The sequence below is a fragment of the Merops nubicus genome, unplaced genomic scaffold (genome assembly GCF_000691845.1).
Source record: "Merops nubicus isolate BGI_N331 unplaced genomic scaffold, ASM69184v1 scaffold211, whole genome shotgun sequence".
In the NCBI taxonomy this organism is placed as follows: domain Eukaryota; kingdom Metazoa; phylum Chordata; class Aves; order Coraciiformes; family Meropidae; genus Merops; species Merops nubicus.
In genome coordinates this window covers 8137-12161 of record NW_008587353.1, presented here as the reverse complement: position 1 = coordinate 12161, position 4025 = coordinate 8137, and the positions used below count along the sequence as shown (strand labels likewise).

Here is a 4025-nt window from a genome sequence, read left to right as displayed (position 1 = left end):
AAGTGTGTTTGCTCTTTCCCTTTGTCTGTGACAATCACACCTTTTTTCCAACCCTCCTACCACCTATAGACTCCATTTTCTTTCTGAGTCTCCCATATTCCAGTTAGAATCCCAAACTTCATTCCTGGTTGCACTTTCTGCTGTAACCTTGTCTTCCTCACTGCCCCTTGGAACAGTTTCCATTCTGCCAGCTGAAGAAGGCTTTGCAGCCTGAGGGACAACACAGTATTTTTTTTTTGAAGGGGAACCATTTGAAAAATGACAGGAAACTACTGATGATTAGTAATTTATATCTTGCATATTATATTAGCTTGGTTTTCATACATCTGCTCTTATATTATTAACAGTCCTTCAATAATTTTTTTCATGTGATCTATAACTTTTTATTTTTCTCTCCAAAGATCATAAGTGATGGGCATAAAATTTTTTCAGAGAGACTCTCCCCCAAGCCTGAGCTTCCTAGCTAATATTTGAGCATTTCATGCTGAAGGAAGACTTCTGTGTTTCAAAGTCTGTCCTCTTTTCCCCAGCTGTTAGGGGAAAATACCATCTTTCCCATGACTTTTAACCTTGCTTCTCCCAACACTACTAACAACTTTTCCTTTGCACCTCTCCAGTCCAATCACAACCAGAGGCAGAGAGCAGCTAGTAACACCCAAGATCTAAAACCTGTTAGAGCTGCTGACAATGTGTTTTCAGTGTACATCATATGGAACTTGGGATCAAACCATGAACTTTGACCCTTCTTCCGTGCCTCTGATGCTTTGTGGTTGCCTTTCCTCAACATGTGCAAGATATGTGAGGGTTTTCTTTCTTTCTTCCTTTCCTCCCTAGAAAGCCTGCTCTCAGTATGGTCTTGCACTAGTTCAGTAATTTTCATTAGAGTGATTTTTTACTATAAAACTATGTATCTGTAGGATGATGCAGTCATCTACTTCCACTAAAACAATGGCATCTCTAAACAGTAAAACACAATGCTGTAAATGTGGGGAAATAGAACAGCATAAACAGCGTAATTCTTGTATATGATTTTTTAAGCTAGTGGACTTCATCAGAATAAAACCAGTATCAGCTAAAGCAGTATGAAAACCACCTGTAGGCAGGCTGTAGAGAAGCAGGGCTACACCTCCCCACTCAAGGATCCACAGCTGCAATCAAGCTTTTCACTGGGTAAGCAGCTTGTTGTAAAGTACAGCTTAAAAAGGTGAAGGTATCCCAGTGTCTTCATCTGTGTACACAGAAAGAATCAATTCTTTTTGTACAGGTGAGGAATAGGTTGTTCCATTTACATTAGGATATGGTTAGATATCTTCAAGCATTAGAGTATTAACACATCTTAATACCTGTGAGATCTAATTAATTCACGTTGCATTTATTTTCTCTTGTATTACAGAGGAAATTAACTCTTTTCAAAACTATTAATCTGTGTATGTGATGTACAATACACAGAATAGTCTGCAAAATGCACAATATTTTTCCTTACTGGTCTTATTTCCAAAGATGTTTTGACCAGCAGCTCCCTGGCTTTAAAAACAAGGTCCTAATTTTCATGACTGTTAAGGCTGATCAGTTACAGTTGAATATTGATTGTGACTGTATTGTGATGATCATATTGATTATTGTGATGAAATACTGATTATTGAAAGACACTTCTGTACAAACAAGCCCAGAGAACAGTCATTTATAAAATGACACCTTGTTCACACTGTTCTTTGACAGTATCCTTCAGACCCCATTTAAAAGGATCGTGCTCTGCTGGCACAGAGTTAAGCCTCCCTAGGAATTCAGCTGACTGCCTGCTAAGCCCAGAGACAGTATCTTTGATTGCTTCACCAGTTAAGCAGTTCATGACTTCAACTTAAATAGCTATAGATGGCTGCTGCAAATAGGTTTGTTTGACCCCCATACTCAGGTCTCAGAGCTGACAATGGAGAGAATCTGTTGTGAAACTTCCCAGCTGCGGGTGCGTGGGTCACATGCAGGGGCCAGTGGCCGTGACTGCCTCTCTCGCTCTCCAGCCCTGTGAAACTCATGTGTGCACCTGCTACAGGCTTCCAAATTGTTGGGCACACCCAGAGTTACAGCGTTGCTGAGAACACCCCACTGGCCAAACCTCTTTTGTTTTAACACGTGAACAAAATGTGCACCTGCTACAGGCTTCCAAATTGCTGGGCACACCCAGAGTTACAGCATTGCTGAGAACACCCCACTTGCCAAACCTCTTTTAACACGTGAACAAATGTTGTAAAAATTTCTCCCTTAAAATTCATCTATCCAAGAGGCATTGTTGGTTTTGGAGGACGTAAATTTGAGATGTTTAGTCCTTGCCTCAGTAATTTTCATATGGTATTATGAACATAGGGTATATGGTATAGCTTCTACAGTGCAATTTTGGTGTTGTTATCTTGTTGGTTTTGGAGGATGTAAATTTGAGATGTTTAGTCCTTGCCTCAGTAATTTTCATATGGTATTTCCAGCTTCTATGGGGTGATTTTGGTATTGTTATCTGGCCAGATTTCGTGGACTATTCACTTTCATCTAACATAGGTAGTCAAGGCCCAGCCCTCCAGTGGTGTAAGATCTGCTGCTTCATGTGTGAGCTGTACTGCCCGAGGAAAGGGGGGAATAGCCACTTGTCTCCTGACCCTGGCTGCCCCTGATATGCCTGGGACTGCACAAGGGACTTCCAGGACAGCTGTGCTTCTCGTGAAGCTTTGAGTGCATCAAGTCTATGGCAGAAGAACAACTTACCCACTCTGTGTTCCCAGCTTCTACATGGATATTTCTCTTGAGGTTATTTTTTTCCTATGCTAACAGTTTCCTGAATTTATTTCAGATAAGGAGAAGACTCTCTTTCCATCATGATGAGTTTTGTACATTCTCCATAGCACTGTTCTTCCCTTAACTGTTCAATGAAATTCTTAATATATTTATTAGCACAAGATTTATTGCAACATGTATACTGACGTGCAGTAGCATTTTTTGAGCACTATGAAGAAAGTTTTCCCAGCTGAAAGCCCTCACCATTGCACCTGAGCCACTCCAGAGTGAGGAAGCACACACAGGCATTTTTTTCCCCAAGATTTATTGCAACATGTATACTGACGTGCAGTAGCATTTTTTGAGCACTATGAAGAAAGTTTTTCCAGCTGAAAGCCCTCACCATTGTACCTGAGCCACTCAGTGAGTGAGTTAGGAAGCACACACAGGCATTTTTTCCCTAGTTATGGGAAAGCAAGCTGGATTTTATTCTATAAAGGAAGAAATATTTCTTTCAGCAGAAGCCAAATAAATGTGGAAACTTCTCCCACACTATCGATACTGTTCTGAAGCTTTCCCTGTCTCACTTCAAACACAGCTTCCACCAGCATACGGCAGCTTTTTGCTTCCAAGATGCCACCTAACTGTTCCTTTGCTATCAAATTCTCCTAAGTACATAGAACATGACATAGCACAGCTATTTATTTGTTTATAACATTCGCTTACTTCATGCAAATTGCCCAAAGAAATTTGGCTTACAGTTGTATCATAAACAAACCACATTTTACCTTACCAATTTCACTAAAATCTGCCATTTTAACTAAACACAATATCTGATCTGTGACTTACTGTAAAAGAAACCACTAACCTGCTTCAGAGGACTGAACAGAATCTCAGAACTTGTAGCTTGCTGAGTACAGGGAAGAAAATACCTGAATCAGGCATCCTGAGGAAGGCTGAAGTACTGATTTCCTGATGTCTGTGTAGTTCTTCTGTCTTTACACCGACTCATCAATGGGGATGGAAAAAAGGCTTCAGCTCTCCTGCCTGTGCTAATCTCTTATCTCTAATCGCAGTTAAGAGATTTATTACAAGGTTCTTATGCCACCAGGTTAAACCCTCCAAAACAAGCAACTGAGTGTGAACTGAGCTCTCACCAACAAAAATGGATTTACTAACTTCTTTCACCTTTGTACCCCCCAGAGGTTTGGGCTAGTAAGCAAGAGAGACTGTTCTTCAGTACCTGCTGTCTTCATTAGTTCTTA

General features: G+C 40.5%; 1 protein-coding gene across 1 annotated transcript in view; it reads right to left on the bottom strand.

Moving 5' to 3' along the window:
• LOC103781168 (photoreceptor outer segment membrane glycoprotein 2) overlaps nucleotides 1–3782 on the bottom strand; it is a 10679-nt gene extending 6897 nt beyond the window's left edge. Inside the window, exon 1 of the mRNA XM_008948871.1 lies at nucleotides 3629–3782. The gene's annotated coding sequence lies outside the window, so the exon portion shown is untranslated. The remainder of the gene's footprint in view (nucleotides 1–3628) is intronic.
• Nucleotides 3783–4025: the final 243 nt, after the last annotated feature.